This window comes from Chinchilla lanigera, unplaced genomic scaffold (genome assembly GCF_000276665.1).
Source record: "Chinchilla lanigera isolate Chin_1 unplaced genomic scaffold, ChiLan1.0 scaffold00060, whole genome shotgun sequence".
NCBI classification, from domain to species: domain Eukaryota; kingdom Metazoa; phylum Chordata; class Mammalia; order Rodentia; family Chinchillidae; genus Chinchilla; species Chinchilla lanigera.
This window is the reverse complement of record NW_004955461.1, coordinates 2,911,762-2,936,181: the sequence shown is the minus strand read 5'-3', so window position 1 is coordinate 2,936,181 and position 24,420 is coordinate 2,911,762. Positions and strand designations below refer to the sequence as shown.

The following is a 24,420-nucleotide window of genomic DNA, read 5'->3' as shown; positions in this document are numbered from 1 at the left end:
TGTTGTAAAATGTTGTATGTCTGTTAATGTTTCCCTCCTTTTATCCTTAAAATAAAAAAATAAAAAAAAAAATAAAAAAAAAATAAAAACAAGGATATCCTGTCGTTTGTGATGTGATAGATATAAATAAAGGTTACACATAAAGGAAAACAAGCCAGTAACAGATTGATACCACAAGACCACACTCAGCTAAAAAGAGTAATATTACAGATGGTAAGAGTCAATTGGTTATTACTAGAGGTGGGGTGGGGAGGGCCTCAGAAGGAGAGGGAGGCCAGGCCATGTGTACTAAGTTATAGTAGCACCTATAACTTAGTACATGTGCAAGAGGCTCTGGGCTGCTACTGCACAGTGTGATGATACGGTAATAACAATGTACTGTGTATCTGAAAAACTACAAGACAAGATTTGGAGTATCTGCAACATAAAGCAATGGCAAGCAAGAGATAGTTATGTTTACTCTGACTTAAATATTATACAATGCGTACATGTATCAAAACATCACATACTACCCCACCAGTATGTGCCACTTTGAAGTTTTTATGCATGTGTAAGTTAAAGCAAGTGTTTTTAAAAGAAGTGGGGGTTTATCAAAGAATTATTTTCTTATTCTCTTTAATGGTTTGAACAATCTTTCATTCTTACATCTGGTAATCTGAGCAATGTAGTTGAGAACAGCGATATGTAATGTAACAACCACTGCTGATTTGTATTATTTTGTCTTGAGATCCTGTATCACTTGGAATGTTCTTGCTTTGACTTGTTTATGTTTGTGATACCGGTGTGCTGCTACCGTTCCATATTTTTGTTTGTTTCTCATGTACTACTCTCTTTAAAATAAAAAAATAAAATAAAATAAGTGGGTTATTAGGACTTTTCTACAGTCTACCATTCCTCTGCAAGCAGGATGGACACCAAGGTTCTAAGGAGGCAGAACAGCTTGGAAAATCCCTTGAGTATATGATCTTTCCAGAGCACCCAGCTGCTGCCACAGTGAGAGCCTAAATGCGCAGTGGATTCCAAAGAGGGCTTCAGTGCAAATACCCTGAAAAGAACATGTTATTCTAGAACTGGCCAAGACTCATCTGTCACTAGCTGCCTTATTCGAGTTTCCAGCTCTTAGTCAGTTAAATCCACTCTAACTTCATCTTCAGTGGAAGTGGAGAAAGCAAATGTGGTGGCAGATGTCACTAACTGACCTCAAAGCCTCCCTGTTCCTCTGAAATGGGCGAAGAAGCCATCCTCCCACCCCTGGGCGCCCACCTCCTGCTCCGTGCATTCCCCATTCAGTTCATTATCAGCACCGCCCACAGCCAGGCATGGTCAGGCTGTTTCACAGAAGCCAAAGAACTTATCAGAAATAACTATTTGATTTGACAGGGAGGCCAGATGTGCAGACAGGGGCATTTCAAAACCCTTCACTTCCCTGCTCAAAATTAGTAATCTTTTAGCAATAACGAGAGTTTTAGGATGTCACAAAATAATGACCTTCCAGGGCAGCTCTAATGAGCGGCAACTGCCTCAGCACTCTCAGGACTCTAGAATGTGTGAACTGATTGAGAGCATCACAGTAATTGGCTATCTTCTATTTGGAGAAAAGCTACTCTTCGTATCACCGGGTACCTGCCATGTCAAGCAAGGGCCTAAAACCTGGGACAAGACACCTCCCATCGAAAAACCAGGACTAAGGGAGAGGCACAGACAGCTCTGTATTAAGCCCATGTACACTTTCAAAGGCCATGAATCCTTGTGTCCCCATTCCTCACTGGTCCAAGTATTATAGCAGCTGTGGTAGTCCAAACCTATCTTCATTTGTATCTCCACATTTCCCAGAAGGCTGTGAAGACTTCTATAAAGGTCTGTCCACCTTTGAAAGTCTACCATTTAACAGTTTCATGATGTGTTGCTTAAAATCAATTGGTTCAGTGAGTGAATGAATGAATGAATGATATCTGTAATTCAGAAATGAAAGAATCACATCTGCTAACCCCAAGGCCATGACTGTAGCTTAATGTTCAGGCTCTCTAGGTAAGTAATTATAGAGCCCTAACTAGCCCCTACCTAGCCAGGTGCAGCCAATTTCTGAGTTAATGCTCATAACAGCCATAAAGGAAACTAATGTAATTATGTCCATTTTAGAGGGAGGAGATATAAAAGGAGGCACAGGGAGGTAAGGTAGGCTGTCTCCTTTGGACCAGGCACCGCTTCACAGCGAACACAGCAGGCAAATGCATCAGCCCTGCCAGAACTGGACTTACACTATGGGAGTGCGATTTGAAGTGGGATGGTCACGCCAGATTTCCCCTACCCTTCACGCCAAGCACTCCCATATCTGCCCATGTCACCACAGGAGACTGATTAGCACTTGCTGGAGGGCAGCTCTTTGCCTTCCTAACTACCGGAGGCCTACCCTCTGACAGTTTAGGAGAGCCGTCATGGCCCTGGAGCTGCAGCCATCGAAGCCATTCGTGACAATGTTGTTGTGGAGGAAAGAAGGGACCAGACTGGTCTTCTGAAATAATTCACCAGCAAAGTCCAAGTCCTCAGCAAAGATTAAAGCTTTAACACTGAGACTGGTGAGTGCATTGCTGGCCACCGGGGAACCAGTGGGAGGAGAGGACTTGTGAGTGGGGCCTCAGCATTCAGTGAAGGTGAGAGCAAATATGGCTATCTTTTATGGTTTGTAAGACCAAAGCACCATGGAGCTTCAACAGGAGGCAGAGGTCGCTTCCTGAAACTGGACTCCAAGGGCCACCGACACAACTGCTGCACTCAGTAGAAGCAGGCTGCCTAAAACCACTGCCTTGCAGGCAGGAATCCGAGGCAGATCATCCCTTGAGGTACGTATCAGTCACATGGAAGCTTTACGAACAAGTCCAGTGAAGCTTGTCCTGGAATACTGAAAAGCAGTTGCTAGGGCCAAGTTCACCCAAACTGCTACTTCTGTTTGGGGTTTTTTGTCAATCTACGCAACACTTTGCAAAAGATTTTTGCTGGAAAGCCGTGGAAATACTTATTTATCAGCTGACTTTTCTGAAATCATGTCTATTGAGCTATAATACCTACAGATATCTATTTTCTGTGTCAGAATCTTATCAATAAAAAAGATCAGGTGTTAAAATGCCCAGCAGAATATAGTCAAGTTCAAACAGAATTAGCATTCCATCCTAGACATAATGCAGGACACCCTGAGCATCTGAAGCACTGCAGACCAGGACAACACTATATGGTTACTTGGCTGCTTATGTTTACATGGTATACACTCACGCAAGAACAAACTATCACACAACCATTGCTTTTATTGGATCTACCAAGCATTAGGAGATTCTTCAACGAACTTCTCAAAGTATCATGTTGTACTCTTACTTTTAAAAACACAATTTTGAAAACTCACAGAGCTCTAGTTAAAGTTGCATTCAATAACATCTATATGTCTTTAATGTCTTCAGACCAAAAAGAGTTCACAATTCAATGAATGCTTCCCCTACAGGTGCCATTTAAAAGGTCAGCCTGAAAGAGAGAATGAAAAAGGACTATTAAATATTTTTTCTATAACGGGATCTGTGTCTTATATAAGACATATAGAATAGGTCCTTTATGGAGCAAATATTGTTAAAAACAGACTTGGTTATGTGATGCTTTTTTTTACTATAGTCAAAACAATGTCTAATCACATCAGACATAGTCAATTCTTTTACCATAGTAATTAGAAGGTGACTAGTTTTATTGAGAGATTATTCTCAGCCCTACTTTTTCCCTTTCCTTTGGCCCCCAAAAATGTTTCTGCTGAAGAATTAAACAGATACCTAATGTGTTATATGCTATGAGCCGTGCAGCTTAGTATCTGGACACTTCATAATTAGCTTAGAGATGGCACTGATTCAAGGGTGATGTGCGTCGATGCTGGCTCAACTGTATGTTTATAGTGTCTAGAAATATATGGCCGTAATTCTATAGCAGAACTAGTTGGTCAGTGCTCATGAGCTTGCAAAAACCTACTGCCAAGGCTTCACCTTCTAAATGAACACAGAAATGAAAACAGCATGGTGAAGTCCTGTTAAGCCTCTGGTTCCTGGCCAGTCCCTGTCCATAGGAGACCTCCACTGTCAGGACTGACAGAGAGGAATGATCATGCAATACCTGACCCTTGCCTGCACAGCCGGGGCTTGGTGAAGACAACCACAGACTGCACTTACTGACACTGCTACTGCTACACTCATTGCTCAGGTTTCATCCTTGGAGACACCACAGAAGAATCCAGACTACAAAATGAAGCTACCACCCAGGAGCCCCAAGATTTGGAGGAGGGCTGAAAGAAGTGGCACAAACTATGCCAGAGAAGGAGCTCATAAGCATGCAAGTAAGGACCTGGCAGGAGGAGGGACAGTTGCTCACTAACTCAGCAAATACTCAGAGCCATAGAATCTGCCTTTTTGCTCCCGTCCCCTCACTGATAAACTGGAAAAGTGTCATCGAGCTGCAGGAGGTGACAGTGACCACCACTGCAACAGCCTGGGCACACAGTCCTTACTCAGGGCATTTCTCCTCTTCTGGCTCTTCCCTTCTCCAATCAAGGAGTGCCTGCCCCCAATTCAAACCTACCCATGAAACAAAGATGCCTGGGAGAAATTTCACTACAGACCCTGGGAGAACTATGAGAGCTCGCTCATGAACTGAGTGGAGGCGCCAAGCTCTCTTGCATGATATGATGACTGTCACTTTGCATATTTCTAAAGTACACTTCTCTAGGGAAATGGCAACGACTCGAGTTGAGGAAGAAAGTTCTCCCTAACCTTCTCAAAGGTGGACAACTGCCTTTCCTTAGGTAAAGGTAAGATAGGTAGCAGGCACTGCTGCGCAGGTCTGGATGGCAGGCAGCTTTGCATCTACAAGTAACATACTTCAGACAGCTGGAAGGGGACTAGAAAACCAGGCTGTGTACATGGTCCTGTGTATGCAGAGAACGACAACAAGGAGGAACTGGGTGAGGAGCCTCAGGATTCAATGCACACGGCAGGCAAGCACCCACACAGGCAGCCGCTGCCTGTGCTTTCCCACTGCAGGAGGAAAACACGCTGTTTATTTAAAAAAATACCAAAAAGTAAAGACTCTCACTACCTCACACCTTCCAATCGCATTTACCAGAAATGTCTGTTAACAGGAAACACATACCTTTCTCAGAATTTCTCTTGTGTGTGGCTAAATATGCATCTGTTCTATATTGTTCTGTCTTGTTTTTACAGAAATGGGCCAGTTCTACACGAATGGTCCTGTGACTTGTCCTGTTCAATTAACTGATGACAGATAACCTTTGGTGTTAGCAAATATAAATTTATGTGATTGAACTGTTCAATTTTCTTTTAGTTTTCATTTTGAGACAATTTTGCACTTACAAATTTAAGAGTTCAAGGGCCAGGGACGTGGCTCAGCAGCACAGCACCTCCCTGGCAAGCACAAGGCCCTGAATTTGATTCCCAGTACCCGCCCAAAAAAACCAAATGAAGAGTTCAAAAAACCCCACAGAATTCCTGTATAGTTCTGTGAATTCTCAAATGTTGTTCTTTTATATTACCACACTACAATGATCTAGGTGTATCAGGAAATTAACTTTAGTGGAATACTACTGCTTAACCTCAAGACTCACTCAAGTTTCACCAATAATGTCTTTTTCCAACACAGAATACAATCCACAGTCATACGCTGCGGTTCGCTGCTGTGGCTGTTAGTCTTTGCAAATCTGCGTGAGTTCTTCAGTCATTATTTGTCCTCTGACCAGGTATCTGTTGAAGTGTCCCTCAATTTGGGCTTATCTGATATTTTTTCCTTATTAAATCTTGATAATGTAAGATTAAATTAATAAATCTTAATAAATAAGATTAATAAATCTTGATAATACAATATAACAGGGCCAGGATAGGCTCTGTAAATGGTGAATCTAAGACAAAACATAAGGCAGAGCTCAAAAAGTAATGGAGAAATGTCAAAATCCAGGACATGGAGCCAAAACTGAAAGGTATAGTAGTGGTCAAGTTTAAGAAAATCTAAACAACAAAATAACTGTAGTCACAGATTATAACCAAAATAATAAGAATCCATGAGTCCTCACTGATGTAAATAATCAATGTTTTCTAATAGAAAAGAAAGGAAAACTATTGCTTACAATAGGATTCTAACTGACAAATGCAGAGGTAATGATGGAAGAAGAAACTCACTATTTGGCGAGCAACAAAGTAATAACTATTTCAGGTCAGAATGGATATTGACACAAGCTCGATGACAGTGAGATGAGAAAGTAGATACTCATACCGCTCCAAAACACCTCCCAGCAAGATGCTTACAACAGGAAGAACAGGAAGCGCCTTGCAGAGAAGCCTGGTAGGTGCTATCTCATCAACCTTAGGAGCGGATGTCATCAGTGAGGGGACAAACCTGCCCCAGGTGCCTCCTGAGCTGGGGCACAGGGAAGGACGCAGCATCCCTCGCTTCCGGGACACTGTGCCGTGTGCTGCTGAGCAGCAAGGCTGACGCCAGGCTCGGTACTGCGTCAGGGTGCGGAGCAGATGTCCACCAAACACCCGTGCACTCCAGAGCACAGACTCCTGGAAGTGGGACTGCAAGACGGACGGGCGCCCACACTCTGAACACACAAGCTTCAAACTTCCCTGCCAAGCTTCCCTCCCAGCGGGGGTCACGCCATCGTGCCAACCCCACCAGCACTGCACTGGACACCCACATCCCAGCACATTAGCGACACCACACCTGTCAGTGCTGACGCTGCTGCAAGGAGGCAGAATGTGTGGTGGTGGCACCTCGGCAGGTGCAAGGGGCAGAGCAGGAGCCAGGTGAACTGGAGCATTGGATGTGGCTGGGCACGGAGGGGTCTTCTAGGGTTGACAGAGACAGACACCAGGGAGAAGACATCACTATCATGATGGCTGGATGCTACCTGGAAAGGACGCGAGCTTGCAGCTACGCCATGTCCCACCTGGGGCCTCAGGCACTCACAGCGCCTCGAAAGTACCACAATGCAAAGGTAAAAGTGAGGTTCCCGGGCCAGCCTCCTAATGACGATTGTTGTCCTTGTCCTGGGGTTCATTTCTCCACTTGGAAAAAGGCACCATTGTCTTTATAGACAGCAGAGTGGAAATGCGGAGAGGGAAGTAGCTTGGCCAAGGATGCACAGGCAGAGTGAGGGAGGTATTTGGAAGGTTTCTTCAGAATTAATCTTAAGAGAGATCTGTCCCCCAGTTTAGGGCTTTCCCTCTTGTTATTTTACTTGTCTCTACAGCTACCGGATGGAAACTGATTTTGCTGGATGCCCACTGGGTCAGTGTGACTTCAAGCCCCTGCATGCAGTGACCTTCTCTGTGCTTACAAACCCAGCTCCTGGACAGTCAGCAGACTCGGCAGCTGAGACAGAGAGGGCAGGAGAGAACTCTGAGATGAATAAAGGTGAAACAGTGCTTATTCTAGGCCAGGCCTTCCTTCCTCCCTCACCCAATACACAGTATTCAGTCTTGATCACTTACTGTATACAAGCTGGCCTGATTACACAGATCTGCTTTAAAAACTAATCTAGGTGCCAGCTGGGCATGGTGGAATCCCAATATTCTGGAAGGCTGAGGTAAGAGGATTGAAAGTTCAAGACCAACCTGGGCAACTTAACAAGACCCTGGCTTTGCTGGTGATGTAGCTCAGTGCGAAGGCCCTTCACTCTCTAGCACTGGAACAAGGCAATGGAGGGGGAGAGGGAAGGGTTAGAGGGAGAGAATACTGACCTGTGCACAAAACATGCCATGATAGTTTGACACCCACATGACAAGGCTCAGGAAGGCCTCAGAGATAATGCCGTCTACAGTGACCCTCAGACTATAACTCCCCACAGAACTCTCCCAATCTGCATGGGTGGGGCAAGGGCACCCCTGCAGAGGCAAAACAGACAAGGCTACCAAACACCCGCTCAATACTCTCATTTACCTCCCAAATGTTTTTGTAGGTGGACTTTGTCTCCACAGAAAAAAACCGGTTCAGAGGGGGCAATGAACTTGCCCAAGTCATCCAGCTATAAATTTAGAAAAGAAAAAAGGGAGAGAGTTTTTGAAAAGTTGGAATAAAAATCAGACATATTTGGAAGTAAAGTCGCAGTCTACCCACCATAATGAGGTCTAAAGTTTTTACCGTGATTCCCAAGCGCTAAAGGAGCCTTGCTGTCCAGTAACGGATGCAGTCTCCGTGCATGAACTGCGTCTCCTCCCAAACTCATATGCTGAAGTCCCAAGTCCCATGCAACTCCTGCAGATGAGACCTTTTGGAGGCTACAGGGTTAAATGAGGTCCTGCAGTGGAGCCTTGATCTGTAGGACAAGTGTCCTATGGGAAGACACACTAGAGAGTTCCAACCATCCCCTGCCCCCTGCTCCCATGGGGAGACATAGAAGAAGGCAGACATCTATAAGAGAACCTGCACAAGACACCCAGCTAACCACACCTTGGACGTCCCAGCAGGCAAAACTGAGAAAATCAACCTGTCGTTTAAGACACCCAGCCTATGATATTTTGTCACCACAGCCGGAGCACACAATGACAGCGCCTCTCATGAGCCAGACTTGATTGTTTTCTCCTTTAAGTAGGTCCTCATTGTTCAGAGCCCCCAAACGTGCAGATTCACTTATAATTTATTTGTATGAATGCCTCTAATACCTTAAAACATGTAAAAACAAAGAACTTTTGCAAACAAGAAATAAAAATAGAAATTACAGCACTTTCTTATCCCTGTTATGGGTTAACCAAACCCCAGCACCAGCAAACGTGACTTTCTTCAGAAATAGGGCCATTGTGGATGCAATCACAGTTAGTTGGATAAAGGAGTCCTGATTCCTACATGAAAAGCGATGAGGGACACAGACACACAGGAGGGAAGGCACATGAGGACGGGCAGAGATCAGAGTGGTGTAGCTATAAACTTAGGGACACCAAGGACTGCGGCAGGAGACCAGAAGGACAAAGGGAGGAAGGGTAGATTCTTCCCAAGAGGCCCTGGCAGGAATGCAGGCTCAATGACACTTCTGCAGACGCCCCGCCTCCATGCCCCTGAGGAGAGAGTGCATGTGTATCGTTTTGGGGAATCCAGCTAGTAGCACTTTGTTAAGGCAGCCCTAGAAAACGAGTACATCCGCACCCGCTACTGAAAAAGAAAGAGTAACATGGAAGAAAAAAGAAACACACGCACAGGAACCAGCTTGTGAACATCTCATCAGCATGGTCATAACCATCAAGAGCTCCTGGAAATACTGTGCATTCAGATGCATCACCTTGCACCCCGAGGAAGGCAAGTCTCAGCTCAGAGTGACGCAGATTGCTGAATGGCATGGTGAGGTGACATTACAGTGATACTGTAGTGGGGCTGCTATGGTCTGAATGCTTGTGTACCCTCACAATGCATGTGCTGGACATCCACACCCAGGAAGATGGCGTCTAGAGGTCAGACGAGCTGTGGGAGGGTTATCAGATGCAGTGAGATTAGTGCTCCTATTAAAGAGGCCTGAACCTTCCTCTTCCCTCCCACTGGGTGAGGACACGGGGAGAAGGCGGCTCTCAGCATACACCATCTGCCCTGCTCTTGGACTTCCAGCCTCCAGAGCGTACAGGTTTCTGTGATTCATAAGCTACACCATTTACAGTATTTTATATAGCAGCCCAAGTAGACATAGGCGTGAAGGGAAAACCCATGGAAGGAGAATTATTTTTGCTCCGTAGGCAATTTGTCATGTCCTGTGTGTGAGGGGCAGAAGTGAGCAGGCAGCAGGGGATTCTCGAGCCGGGGTGAGCAGGCAGGGTCGGTCAGAGGAAGTGTGTCAGTCAGCCTGCTGGGGGGTGGGGGGGGGAGGGGGGCCTGGCGCGGATGAACCTCCCCCCACAAGAAGCTGCAGCCGACATCTCCACAGCAGCCTTATTTCCTTTGGAGCATGGCCCTTGCACTATTTTGACAGGGTTGTTTCCACACTGCATGCTCACACTACCCTGCAGACACAGCGGTGGAGCCCTCCCCCCTGGGGACCGCTATTCACGGCGGAAAACCCGAAGCTTCAACTCCACACCCAGCAGGCTGGGTAATCCCGTGAGCTGTGGGCTGAAATCAGTAATCAGGGGTTCCCAGCACAGGGCCACAGGAGTGGAAGGTGCCACGGGTGGGCGGCACAGGTGGTAGCTCTTGGTGCCTGGAGGCCACAAACTGAAGACCTGCTTGGTGCTCAAGCGAGCCCAGGAGGCATGGGTAGGAACTGCATGGTTACCAGGGCACAGCAAGCCTGCAGGGAGCATTAAGGACTGGAATTTCACCCAAAGAATGAAACATAAACCGGAAATGGAAAAGGCAAAGGGAGCACATGGAAGCATGGGAGAAGCAACAGCTACAGGAGACAAATAACCACCCTTGAGATTTGAAGTGGAGGCGGTGAGGCAAGGCTATCGGCACTGGGGCCCCGGGCCTGGCCATGGTGTCAACTCTGATAGCACTGACCTGAAGCCGGTGAGGAGTGTGGGACACAAGAGCCCCACACACAAGGAGTCCCTGCTTCTCCTGGGACGGCGCCGTCTAGGTAAGTACTCAGGGAGGAGGCGAACAGGAAAGAGCAAGGCCCTCTGCTCTCCAGCTTCCAGTTTTCCTTTAAAGAATCAGGTGTGATCGCTTGGGCACACAGGCCTTCAAGGGTCATAGTCAGTGACCGCAGGCTGGCCACTGTCCCCTTTAGGCTGGCCACACACAGAGACAAGAGTCAATACACCCCTGGTCGGCTGTCAGATACAGGGCCTAAGCCACAAACAGATGCCCGGCCCCTCTGACCAGACAAGCGCATCGGCCGACAGCCGAGCCGACAGCAAGCTGGGGCTCCTGGACCCTGCCCACGGGTCCCTACCAGGCCCACTCAGTTCTCCTGCCTGTCTGGACCTGCAGACATTGAATGTCAGGCCCCTGGCTGAGAGGGACCAGTGGAGAGTGCAGAGGCTCCATCACTGCCCTCCATGTGCCTCGGCTCAGGACGGCAGCGTGTGTCTGGCGGGTGAGCCTAGGGCTCCAGGACAAGCAGGGAGTAGGGAAGGGAGCTGTGCCGGAGGAGGGTAGTAGCAACAGGAACATCCACACAGGCGGACAGAAGTCCATGAGAAGGGCAGGGCCCAGGAAGGGACACACTCAAAGGCCTCTGAGTGTAACACGGGCCCTGCCTTGCAAACGTCCCAGGCAGCACATATTTCCCTCTGCTTAAATGTGTTGTTCTTGAGTGACTTCCACTCCATGAGGCCACAATGCCCAAGAAGAAAAGTCCAACATTCCCGCCCATGGCCCTCTGCCCATGTGGACTTCCTGACCCCTCCATTCAGTACCTTCCTTTGCATTGTGGTGAGCAAGAGAAGTCATGTAAAAAGAGTATGGAATGATGTGATAAATCAGGCCTGGGGACCTGGTATGCACTCACAGACAGCTTCACACACACAGATGGATACCTGCAGGCACGTGTGCTGGTGTGCACACACGTCACAGCTCTGTCAGCTGAAGGGGGTTGTCTCTGTGAAATCACGCCCTGGCAGCAGCAAGCCCGGGCTTTAACACCATTCTCCAACAAAACAAAGAGGGGCTCCGGGAAGAAATGGCTGCCTCCAAGGAAATATGAAAGATGGGCTCAGAGCATCGTGTAGTGACAACAAAAATCCACAAGGAAGCATGCTGGACTTTACAGCCTCCTCCACGACTGTGAGCCAAGGCTTATAATAACCTTCTCTCCCCACCGATGTACAGATACAGCTATGGATCCAGAGACATAGAAATGGATATAGATAGAAATATGTATCTACATCTTGCACTGGTTCTGCTTCACTAATGATTAATATGACCAGTCTATATTAAAGCCTCTGAAGACAGAGATCACTTATTCATTCTGTTGGCTTCTCTTAGCCCATTACAGCCCCTGGCTCATAGCAGGAGAGAGCCGAGCGCAGGGAGGGAACTGTATGTCCTGCCAATCCAGTCACCACACAAGGTGCAGGGGAGCCAAGTGAATTCGGGGAACCCAAGATCCCCAGCCCAGACAGGACCTCAAGCACAACCCCAGGAGACCAGACTCCTTCCCACAAAAGGACAGGAGAGAGAACGATCCTCCTCAGATGACAGAGCTGGAGGAGGCAGAAAGATAGAGGAGCTGAGAAAGGCAGATGGGGAGAGACAGGCAGCTGCGGGGAGCACAGCTGGAGAAGCGGGCAGGAGACACGCCAGAAATCAAGCCACACCAGCCGGGCCAGGGCAAGACTCCGGAGACCCACGCGCTCATGGGAGAGTCACCACCGGCAAGCAAGGGGATCTAGGACCACCAGCCTCTCCGGGGCTCCAGCGCCTCCATCAGGGAGACTGAGGATCTTCCTCCTTCATTCCATGTATGCTATAGGGCCTCAGGAAGTCCAGGTCAGGGAACAGTCAAGAGCCCAGCAACGAATGAAGGCAGAAGGATGAGACACCACCTTGTGACCTGTAAAGAGGGACAGAGGGTGGAGCTCACACCACCTCTTGAGACAGACCAGGCAGCCTTTGAAGGAGGGGGACACCTGCACCACCGAGGCCAAAGTCAGTGTCCTGAACCTCAGTCGACCCAAGAAAACAGTTCCCAAACATGTCCTCTGCACCTGTCCTGAGACCCAAGACTGAGCCTAGAGAGAGAGAAGACAGCAAATCATCCCCAAACACTCGGGCCTCCAGGAGCTGAGTACTCACTGCTCCTGAAGATTCTGCAGCCCGGCCTTGACTCTGACGCTGACCGTGCTGGCCGCTGTCAGAGTACAAGCTGTGGTGGGTGCTCACCAAGCACCTGGACATACTCGACTGGGACCTGGAAACTCTCCTGCCCACGGGGCTGGACCCGGCCACTGCTCCTGCCTCTGCAGAGCCTGGCCGGGCATTGCAGAGGCAGCCATGGCTGCAGTGTGACCGTGCAGGCTTAGGGACAGATGTTATCAGCAGAAATAAAATTGGGCACATTTTCCCCGAGACATAGGAATCCCTCCTCTGCATTTGCCCTGACATTCACTCAACTGTTTTTACTGCTAAAAATAAACTCCAGGTCAAGTGCAATGTGCCAAAAACCTCAACATGAAACCACAGAAACAATAATAGAGAAATGGGCCAGCACCAGAGGTCGTGTCAAAAGGCGTGTCTATTTCAAGTGTAAGGTCTGCAGAGTTCCAAGTGGGCCAGGAGGACTTTGACACCACAAACACTGACTACGGGGAGCAACCTTGACATGTGTGCCCTGCGGCTAATGACCAGTGCAGGTTCACTCCACACACAGGAAGGCTGGAGGCTGCTCATGCCCTCACAGGGCCAGTGACAGCCAGCAGGGGACCAGCAGGCAGGGAACCAGGAGAAGTGACCCAGGCAGCAGAGGCCAAAAGAGCAAAGGGAGGGTCAAAGATGAAGATGCTACACCAGGTGTGGTGGTGTATGCTTGCGGTCCTAGTACTCAGGAGGCTGAGGCAGGATTGCCAAGAGTTGGAGGAAGCCTGGAGAACATGATGACACCTTGTCTCCAAAACAATAAAAAACAGTAAAATAAGATGCCACTCCATTCACCTGTGTTCTGTTGCTACAGCAGAATACCTGAGACTAAGATCCAGCACCTGAGCTCTCAGGGACCCTCAGTGCAACTCAGTCAGAGGGAAGAAGCCCTCCTCTTCTGCTGTGTGATCAGAGAGGGGCTGGACGAGAGATGACAATCCCTAGATGGTCACGCGCTGGACAGGTCAAGGCCTGGACGAGGAGACCAAAAACAAGGGTATCCACTCCCCAACCATGTCGGTAACCCCCCCAACCACCCCAAGCAGGTACAGGCCCAGCTCGCAGCAGGGAAAGAACAGCTTGGAGAGCTCTGCTCGCCAGGGTCACACGGGAACAGGAGGCAGAGGGGGTGGATCTCAATACCCGGCTCTGTGTTCCTAGTGTCTCCGTTCCATGTACAGGGTCCACGAGCAGGGTATGCTGCTCTCCTACCGATCAGGTGGGCTGAAGGCAGGGACTCCCCATTTGACAGAAGAGCCCTGAGCACAGGTAGCACTGTGCACAAGCATGCTAAAGTCAGCCTTTTTCTGGCCCGTCACAGACCAGCCCTGCCCCAGGACACGTTCCGGACCGTGGGCCACCTCGGCACTGTCACCTTGCTCCCAGAAGCTAAATTCTCGGGGAATTCTTCTTTCACCCCATCAGACTTGCCAAGCCTCGCCTCTGTTCACAGGGACAGACCACGCTGCTCACCGCCGCAACCCCAGCACCAAGGGACAGTTGTGCGGCTTCCATGCTCACTGCACACGACAGGTTCCCCTGTGCCCCTGCTCTCATCCTGGACAGCTGGCTCCAGCCCTCAGGCCCAGGCAGGGAACAGTGATGGCAGGAAAGGCTGATGTGTAGTTACAGCCCCGCTGCCCCTCGGCTGGATGCCCAGACCAGGAGCATGGCCCCCAAACACAGCTCACGGCCAGCTAAGTCCTGGATGGCCGCTGCAAGGCACACACGCTCCCCCGGGGAGGCTGTCGGCTATACAGCAGAGGCAGTCTCACCCCTGCCCCAAGTGGGAAACTGGGTCATGAAATGGAAAGGGAACTGTGGGTGTAACAGGGAGCTGTGCTCCAGGGGACGGAAAGGCTTCCTGCCAATCAGCAGCTGAGTGCTGAGGAGGCCAATTCACAGTCTCTCTCAGGAGCCAGAGAGGCAGCGTTCTCTCCACGCAGCCCCTGTGGACACGCCTCGTCCTTGTAGGGACAATCTGCCCTCTGTATCCACAGGTTCTGCGCTGGTGGATCTAGCCCACTGTGAGGGAAAATGTGCAGGAAAAAACTGCACCCCTCCTGAACACTGTGAAGGCTTTTCTTTGCATTATTCCCTAAGTAATACAACATAATAACTATTCACACAGATTCCCCATGGCATCACGCAGTGAGTGACCTAGAGGTAAAGTACACAGGATATGTACAGATTATACTCAAATAATGTGCCATTTTGTGTAAGGGACTTGTGCACCCACAGATTTTGGTCTCCTTGGGGTCCTAGGACGAGTCCCCAAAGACACAGCGATGACTGGAGCTGCTGCATGTGAAGGACCTGTGTGAGACCCGGCTCTGCCCCTTGACACAGGGCAAGGCCATACACGCCATTTCCCTGTGTCCCGGGACCACCGAACACCAGAGCAGACCTGGGAGGAAGGAAGCAGCACAGCACCGCTCCCCCCGCCCAACCCCCTTACCCCGTCCTGGCCGCTCGCTGCTGACTTCCCAGCGCTTCACTCCCTCACCACGTTCTTTCTTTCCATCTTTACAGTTTTCAGGTTTGTGGTAGAAATCACATCACTTTCAATTTCACCATGTTATTCATTCTTTCTAACAGCTTATTTAAGAAAGGAAAAACCTGAAACTGACCTCATTCATTCCTCGGAACATTTGAGAATCTCCTCTAGGTTCTATCTCCCCTCCGTCACTTCCCTCTCTCCTCTCTTCATTCCTTCTCCCTGAGTTATTCAGTCAGTCGTTCATTCACTGGTCTGTCCAACAACCCCACTGAAAGGCCCATCCTGGAGCCGGGTCTGTGCCAGTGCTAGGACATGTAAGACTGTCCTCACTCTGAACAAGTTCTCGTGATGAGCACAGGTGGGGGACAATGCAGAGGAAATTCCCACCGGCTGCACAGCCAGGTCTGAAATTGCCTGCCGTATGGGGGCCACTGCAGGAAACAGGCAGCTCTGCTTGGGATGAGGGCTGGGAGTGGCCCTGGGAGGGCTGCCTGGCATGAGGAGGCAATGCTCCAAAACAGGAAGCGGTGTTTTTGTTTATTAATTTTCAATTGATCGATTTTGCCATGTTGAGTTCTGTTTATGTGCCAGGCCACTTCCAAGTCTTTGGCCTGCTGGAACCCATCATGTCAGCCCGGGCAACAGCTTCTGAAGCACCTGTCCTCTGGACCTGTACTGCAGGTTGTACTGCAAAGACTGTCAACTCCAAAAGCTTTTTTTGTTGTCACAGGCTCAGGGGGTGAATGTCCCTTACCTCAATTCTCCAAATTCCCAAGTAGTTCTGAGCTCAAGAAAGATATCCTCAAGTTCTTCTGCAGTGCTGAATGGATACGCATCTTTTTCAGGTTACAAGCACCTAAATCCCAGGTGTGACAGGATTCTAGAAATATGCAAAAAATAAAAGGATTGTGAGTAGCAATGCTTACCTTGAATGGATGTGGTAATGCACTATTTCATTTGAGTAAAAAATAAGAGCTGCATATGACTGTGTGCCACATGAAAGGTGCCATGAAAAGGACAACCATAAAATGCACGTACTGCAAACATGTATGGATAGAATAAAAAGAACCACTGAGCCATGAACCAAGAACCCCTGTGTCATATCCCACAAGACGGACTCTGACAGCCTCATGTTTCAGAAGACACACAGGCAACCAGGCCAGAGTTGACCTTCGGGTCCTCCTAACTCCCAAGCGTCTGCCCATCGACTATGTCCCCCTTCCTTAAGAGAGACTTTCATTCATCTGATTTCAACAATTCTAGGTGGAGAGGAGCAGGAAGTATACCCAAGACCTCCATTCTGACAACAGCCTGCCCTGGGGTGCCCACTCCACTCTATAGATGGTAGAGATGCTGTCAATCACAGAAGCTGCATCAGATTAACTTTGCCATAAATGTTATCTAGGCTCAGTGCTATCATCCAGTGACATGTGAACTGTGGGCAGCATGCATATTCAGGGAACAAAAAAAGTAGCCTCATCAGAGATTCTTATCCTAACGCATCACTGAAATGGCTGCATGGAGTGCCAGAGGGTATAACAGGGCAGTGAGTGACTCAGGGAGGCGCTTGTTCTTAACAGCTTGGGGAGGTCTCTTGGGCCACCCCAAAGCCAGCCTCACATTTGCCCTGGTTGGAGTCCTGTCTGAAGAGGCTGCTGCTGCTCCAGTGCAGACCTGACAGAAAGCTGGAGAAATGTAATGTTACAGTTATGCTTGCTGTGGGACCCTTTCTCCCCTTACAGACCTTCGTCGCAGACCTCTCCACAGAGCAGCCCAGCATACAAGGCGCCCCGTCTCTAATGACATGGGGCTCGGGCACCACAGGCAGCATAAAGGACGCTGGAAAGTTCTGAGGGGCATTTGCCCTCAGTTCTGGAAACAGCAGGCCAATGTCCCTGCCCCATGGCGAGGAACGATAGGCAGGTGACATGTGCTCCCCACAGTGAATCACCCTCTTTCTTCAGGGAATGACGCTGCCATATTTGCTTCTATGGGGGCCTCGGGACATCACCTTCCTCCCTCATAAGAGACTGCAACAGTCTGGCAAACCCAGGGGCATCGCTGCCTGCTCCCTGGAAGTGCTGGTTCCCCCAGTACCTGCGCGACAGTGAGCAGCAGCCTCTGTACCTCCTGCATTTAGACCAGGAGAGCACTTTCGCCTCACTGTCAAAATGCAATTACTTGGGCACCCAAAAGGGCAGTGGTACAGCTTCCTAGGAGACAGTGGGCCCCTGTCATGCTGCTTCATGTCCCTCTTCTGTTCTCCAAGAGCCATTTAGGAGCTCAGCAAAGCATCTCACCTCTCTGTACTGATCTTTGCATTGAAAGGCTTGTTTAGTGTTCACAAAAATCTTCTCAGCGCACAGCATTGAAAGCACTTAGAAATGTCAGCTGTTGTTAAAGCCATTTAAGCAAATGCTGGAGGCTTTTACTGTCTCTTGACAATAAAGGAAAACCCAAAACAAGAACAGCCCCTTCTCCTCCTTTCTCTCCAGTGTAGCACACTCACTACCGGGGCTCAAACCATGAGGCTCAGGGAAACGAGAAGCCTGGAGCCAACCTTGCTAAGGCCCTCATTTTATTTTCCAGTACGGCGGTACCTTGGCCTATGAACTTCATTTGCTTTATAATTTGGGGGAAGATGGCAGAGTCTGTGTGGGGAAGATAGCTATGGTCATTGTTGTCACCTGATGCGGAGTGTGGGAACAGAAGCAAAATTCTGCTGAGTGCTTCTGTTTGCAAACAGAAGCATTCATGAACCGAGGTACTGCTGTCCTAGGGTTTGAACCTGGGGCTTTTGCCCCAAATTACATCCCCCGGAGCTGCCCTCACCACTTCGGGGACAAAGTCTTGCTAAACTGCCCAGACTGGGCTCTGACTTGTGATCCTGGTCTTCCTGCCTCAGCCTCCCAGGATGTTTGGGTTACAATCATGCGTCACCATGCCCGACTCCCTCGATTGTCAGCTTACCCGTCTGTGAAATGGTAAGATACGGCATTCCCTACCTCTTGGGTGTGCTGGCCAGATGAACCAGCACCACACGTGAAGGAGCGGCTCTGCAAACTACAAGGTGATGGAGAACAAAAAGTTCATCCCAAGCACAGCGTCTTTCTTGAGCATGCACTACGTGTCCCTGAGGACTGTCCTGCAGGACCCCACTGGACACCCACAATGACTCTGGGAGGCCAGGACACAGGTGCAACTACCATCTCCGCATCACAAATGTGGAAACCTACGGCACCAAACTGTAAATAGGTGGCTTAACTGTTGATGTGCACACCGGCTCCCCCACCTCCTTGTGCCGGGGCAAGGGACAGACTGTAAAAACACAGAATGCTGGCTCTTGCAGAAGAAAAAACTCTTCCAAGGCAGCCAAACTGATTAATACTTTTAATTAATGCTTTTAAGCAAACCCAAGGAGCAATGATCTCTGGAAATTAAGCAACTAAAATGTCTCAGTTTCTCCCAGGAGCAGAAGGCAGTCAGGGGAGTGCTCTGGACAGGCTGGAGGCTCACAGCCCGGTGCAAAGCATTAAGGTACCTGCCCTCTTCAACACACAAACCTCCCACCCTCAGAGAGCAGCCAGGGACATGGAGACCAGCACCACAGGTCACAAGACTCCTTGGCCTGGGTGAGGGAACCTGCTCACACTCCCATCCATCCCAGCAAGAGAGGATGGATGACCAGGGAGGCCTAGCTCGGGGGTGAGCAGCCCCCACCAGACCTACCTGCCGCTTCCTCCAAACACACTGTCCCTATGGTGAGAACATTTGCTTGCTCTGTGCTTGACAGACACACTGTTCCTGACCTGACCAAGCAAGCCGTGGCCCTGGCCCCTTTAAGGATGCTGGCAATTTCCCGGATGTCACTTAGGACTGCAAAAGATCACTGCTGGGACCCAACGCTGCACTCTGATGCCTCAAGAACCAGAGGGCCTGTGACAGGCAGATGCAAAACCACAAGGCCACCAGGAGGTAAGAGGAGAGGGGTTGCTGGCCCAGTCCCCAGTCATAGGGCCTCTATTTCTCTCCATCTGCCAGAAGCAGGGCCTAGTTATCTGCCCTTCTCCAAGCAGAAATGACTGGTACCCTGGTTGGGCAACCTGAGCAAGGCCCCAAGAGTAAGATGAGTGAATGCTAGCCAGAGGGGGAGGCCTAGGTACAAGACACAGCACCACAGCAGCTGCAGCAAGGCAGCTTCATGCTCCGGGGCATCGGGCAGCCAGGCTCAAATGCCCACCTGGACACTTTGTCATCCTCAAGATCTAACTACTGTCATCTGTTCCTACTGTCTGGCCAAAGATCTGATTTCAAAACAGCCCTGATTTTGAATCCCAGCTCTGCCAGCTCCTAAGTATGTGGCCATGGACAAGTTGATTGACCTTTTACACCTCGGTTTCCTCATCTACAAGATGTAGATGTGACCACCAGCGACAGGAGACCACTGGGGGTTATAAGGAATACAGTTAAACAAGTGGGGCAGCAGAGCTTTCAACAAAAAAGAGCTCAACACAAACAGGAATATTCTACAAAACAGCTTGCCTGGGCCGTTCCACAATGTCAAAGCCAAGAACAGCTGAGAACCATAGGGAGGATGAATCCGAGTCATTTGTAGGAGGACAGATGCAACTTGAGACCCTAACGCTAAACAAAATAAATGTGGCACAGAAGGTCAGATATCACATGCCTTCTCCTCTGTGAAAAGCCTAAAATATAAATAATTTAAAGAACAAAATGAAAGACCATGGGAAACAGAGAGGCAGACCTTTTGCAGGGGGAAGGGGACCTAGGGACAGGAGGAGAGGGAGGTCGGGGGGAAGGGGAAGTAAAAGGACTAAGGTGTGGTCTGCACGTGTACCAGCCCCCCACAATGAATGCATGCACTATGTACCGTAAACATGGACCGATGAAAGGGAAAAGAGAATCGCTAAAGAACGCTGTAAGTTAAAGGCAGGCTACAGGAACACAGCCACTGAGTAACTGACAATATAAAATTAGGAAAAAATAGTCAAATAGGACGTGACTGGGACAACTGATGAAACTGTGTGGCCTGTGGATTCGATAATATAATCGTAGCTATATTTCCTGAGATTGACAATTACATAGTGATTATGTAAAAGAATATCTTTGTGCTTAAGAAACATCCCCTAAATATTCAGGGATAAAAGGCCATGTCTGAACTATTCTCAAATGGGTCTAAGAAAGTTGTGTGTGTCTGTATGAACATATGCATCTGGTTCTTTAGCATCTGGTGCATCTGGTTGTATAGCAGTTGTTGTATCATCCCACTCACGCAAGCCACAAAAATAAATATTTTTCCAGTAAAACCAATGTTACTTTACTTACAAATGTTACGATTTATTGCATGGAAAACCAGAAAAGATAAAATGGAAATTAAAATAAACCACTACCCTGTCCCTCTAGTAAAAAGAAATAATGGATGCTACTGCTATTAATACCACCCAGGGCCAGGCGTGGAGGATGACCGAGAACCAGGACACATCCTTGGGGCCAGGCAGCCTGGAAAAACTGAGGAGCTGGGATTTGACCCTAGGTTGCCAAACAGGAGTGTCTCAGGCAGGAGGCAGGCGACACCTCAGGCCCAAGCAACAGCAGGCATCAAAACCAGACCTGTAACAGGTGCAGACAGCAGAGGAGCACAGCTCAAGTTTCCCTGCTTTGTCTGTGAGGGTGATCAAAAAATAGTGTGCCTGCTTAAAGTTAAAAATTTTATTACAGTGAAAGATACACTGTTGCCCTGAAGACACTTCCCCTTGCTTCGAACACACTTGTCCGATTGTTCTTGCCACGCTCTGAAGCAGTTCCGGAAGTCCACTTTTGTGAGGGTCTTTTCAGAGTGTGGTAAGTACAGGAGATTATGTTTGAAGTGAGGGGTAGTATTGTGGGGGGATTAATGTCAATGTCCTTTACTGTAATAATTTCCATGTATGTAAACACATCATACTTTTTCTATCACACCTCACATTCCCACTAGGACCCAGCTCAGCACTGTGTACAGCAGGCGCTCGATACTTGCTGGTAGATGTTCGGATGGATATACATGATTCCAGCACACACACACTATCTCTGGAAGAAGACTCAGCAAAATGGCCTCAACCATATCATCAGGGAAGTAAACAGGAGTACAGGCACAGACATGGGCAGCAGGTTCCGCTGGAAACCCTTTCTCCCTTTTGGAGCTTGCGTCCCATAGGTGACTCATGGCTGTGATCTATGGTTTTCCCCACTGGAGCCCAGGTTGAAATCTGATTCCAGTGTGGTGGTGTTAGGAAGCGGGGCCGTTATTTGCCTGTCAAGAGAGACAGTTCTTTTCTCCCATGACCGAGTTAATTCTCTCAGTGACAAGTGAGTTCTTGCTTGCACTCATGGGACTGTACTAGTTAATCAGAAAGAGCAAGCTATCACAAAGCGAGGCAATCCCTAGTGCCTGCCCTCCTGATTTGCACCATGTTATGAAGCCCTCAACATAGGCAGCTGTCTGACCTTGGACTTGCAGGCCTAGAAATGTGAGCCACAACGAACTTCTTTCCCTGTATAAATCATCTAGCCTCCAATATTCCATTAAAGCAACCAAAAACTAAGATATTTATTCAAGATGTTCAATTCTGTTTTGTCTTCAATACAAAAGGGGAAAAAGAAATCAATCTAGCTACTGTGCGGGCCTGCTCTGGGCATGAAGCAATGAGTAGTCCTGAGCTGCATGATGTCTGGTCCCTCCCTGGGCCCTGGTTGTCACTCACTACAAATGCTGAAAGGTCTAGACCACGGATGGCAAACCTTTCAGAGCTTTTAATGATGCAAACAGCCTGCTGCAGCACGTGTGCTACAGGCTCACCACTGCTTCTCTACACTGATTAAAGACCCAGGAACGGCAGCATCATAGATAACGCTTGGGGGCAGGGTTATATTTCATGGCTGGAAGCCAGTCCAAATGTCCCTTAACTTCTAGAATGCATGAAAGCTATCCAGGAAACCCAGCCTCAGGTAACCCCGACTGCCAGCACTCCAGCTGCAAAGGGCGTGTGCAAGTGCTTCCCTCTGACCACAACCCCAGGAGGATGGCAGGGACTCTTCTTATCCACATCTTGCACCTCAAGAAGCCTAAGGATAGAGTGGTTAGGACTGGAGATGACAGGTGCTTTATGAACTGTAGGATGCTATGTGAATCTCCCCATAGAAACAGAGGATGTGGCTGGCGTGGGAAGATGGAGGCTTGTGGAAGGTCACCTACCAGGAGATTTTCCCCTGGTCATTAGAAGCATGTCACCAGCTAGCCATCTACCTCCAACTTTCCTTTTTGTACCTACGTTCCTTTTTGTACCTACGTTTGCATTATACTTTCACTCACAAACATCCTCCCACCTTAAAGTGACTCAGTCACCACCAAAGCAAACAGCTTCATTTCTCCAACCCCAAAACCTCCCTGCTGGCATGCTGGGTCTTGTCACCCAGAACATCAAAGCCATCGCTTTCGGTAAAAGCCTTTCTGATAATTCTGGTGACTTGTGCAGATAAACACCGCCCAGTGCACGTGCAGCTGCAGCTCCTCTCTGTGCAGGGAGAAGGGGTCAACTGTCCAGGCAAACGCTTCACAGCGTGCCACACCCAGTGCCTCCCTCCACATCTTTCTGGGGCCTCAGCCTGTCCTTTTCCCACCAGCCTCTTGCACATGAAGGAGGTTGGACTGGGCAATCTCTAGGTCTCTCTCTGATCTAAACTTCACTGATTTCATCTCATCCTCACTGCACAGCCTCTACTTCCTGAACTGTGATGACAGTAAATTTACATATGGAGAAAAAAAAAGCTCAGTGGTTGCATATATGCTGTGTTGTAGTTTTTAGTGACTCAGAGAAGAAAACTATACAGGTATTTCCACTTAGTTCCATTCTCCAATTACTCAAGTGATGTAAAGTCAATGAGCCCGGGGAAGTTCCAGGCTCTCGGGAGTCCCAGCGTCAGCAAGTGCAAGTTTAGCAGGGAATTTCCCACAGGGACAGGTGCACTGACAGGTGGGCCACCGTGGCGATTCCCCGCCCTGGGAAAGCATCCCATACCCGTTCACTTCCTCATCTCAATAAATCATCTTTTAGAAAGCAAGGAAACCCTGGGCCCAAAAGTGGCCCCAAACCTGTGCTCCAGGAAGTCACACCCCCAGAATGAAAGTTGCCTCTTCCAGGAAGCCAATGTTGAACCACCACCCACCTCAAAACCTCTAGACTGTAGACTGCAAGAGCAGAAATATTGCCCGACATGTAATGGGAGCTCAATAAATCTTTGCCAAAATAGTAAATGCTTGATGAATGAATTCCTCACACTGCCTCCATAGCACTCAGGTAATTCCATTCCCTTAAATACTGGGTGCTTGTTATACGCTGGGCACAGAGGATAAAATGGGAACAGAGCAGATATTTATCCATCCAGCCATCATTCAAAGTGGCTGAAAGTAAGGGTGTCAGCCTCCTGAGAGACGGCTTTAACTGAACAGGATTACCTTGTTCACCGTCGAGCACCCCTTCCAGGCAGTTCTGCACACATGACAACCAGCCCTCACCCCAAAGCAGGACATCTGCTATAGGCCAGTCTAGTTCCTAGGTCCTGTGAGTTGTCCTTTGTTGGACACTGTCACTGCTCCACGTGTCCTTCTGTTCAATCCAGATTTCTTCTCCTCCGATTTCATAGCTGATAGCTGTTGATCGCAAAGGTACCCCATAACAAACATCCTGCTCACTGATCTATATATCAGCATCTGCTTCCCAGGGCACCCAGCACATACCAGGAGTGTTCTTACAATGGATACACAGGGCCTGTGCCACCAGGATGAGGGCTCCTGGACCAGTAGGATAAACGATGTGCCCAGGTGGGAATGCTTCCTTGGAGGACCACATGGACTAAAATGCCAAAGCCTGGACTCTAAACTCTGATCTGTTGGGAGCTGCCTTAGCCGCTCCCCTAAGATGGCGCCTGTTTCCTGCTTCTTGGTTCTTGTTGCCGCGTAAACAACCTTGTAAAACGTGTGTCTGCCTGGATACTGATGATTCTGACCTATCAGCTTGTAACCCTTGCTTTGCATTGATTGGCTA

At 48.9% G+C, this 24,420-nt stretch overlaps 1 long non-coding RNA gene across 7 annotated transcripts in view; it reads right to left on the bottom strand.

The window, feature by feature from the left end:
* The window catches only part of LOC102004680, a 232,304-nt gene that overhangs the window by 65,548 nt on the left and 142,336 nt on the right, over positions 1 to 24,420 (bottom strand). For all 7 annotated transcript variants that reach the window (XR_001236575.1, XR_001236576.1, XR_001236579.1 and 4 more), the window contains one exon: positions 16,074 to 16,199. This is a non-coding gene — a long non-coding RNA (uncharacterized LOC102004680). The remainder of the gene's footprint in view (positions 1 to 16,073; positions 16,200 to 24,420) is intronic.